Raw genomic sequence first — 715 nt, 5'->3', positions numbered from 1 at the left:
AAATAGGACACTTGTTAGGACAAAATTTTGGGGCAGTTGAGAAGCTCGCAATTTTCCTTGAAGTAATTTGATTGGTGGCGTTTTCTGGATAACCATTTTCTAGTAAAATAGTTTTAATTGTCTTCAATTCGAAATCTAGTTTATATTTTGAACAGATAACTAGAGCCCGATGGACTAACGTACCAATAAGGTTCGTTTTGCGACTTTTAGGACTGAAAGAATCCCATCATGTGTATTGTTCTGTAAAGGTAGGTTTTCTGTATATACTGATGAGAAAACGAAAGTCGTCTTTTTCAACTAAGACGTCTAGGAACGGTAAAGAGTTATGTTGTTCCTTTTCGAAAGTAAATTTAAGAGCCGAGTGCAACGAGTTTAGGTCTTGTAAGAAACACTCACATTCCTGTTCAGTTTTAAAAATGGCAAATGTGTCGTCTACATAGTGGGACTAAACAGCAGGTCTGGTAACTTTGTCGAATAGTTCTTTTTCATTGAAACCAACGAAAATACTGGCTAAGGCAGGTCCAAGAGGAGAACCCATGGCGACTCCGTCAATCTGTTGATACATGATATTGTTACGCCTTTGTTGTTAGTTAATTTTCTGTAAAAATTCTTTCCAAAGAAACTTTAGCGATACAAGTCCTCTCTTAAATAAAATGGGTTTATTCTTTCTGAATACAACTTTGCAATACAATTAATTTCCACAGTCGCGCTATAA

Source organism: Limulus polyphemus, unplaced genomic scaffold (genome assembly GCF_000517525.1).
Source record: "Limulus polyphemus unplaced genomic scaffold, Limulus_polyphemus-2.1.2 Scaffold2838, whole genome shotgun sequence".
Classification (NCBI taxonomy): domain Eukaryota; kingdom Metazoa; phylum Arthropoda; class Merostomata; order Xiphosura; family Limulidae; genus Limulus; species Limulus polyphemus.
This window is presented reverse-complemented; position numbering follows the sequence as displayed.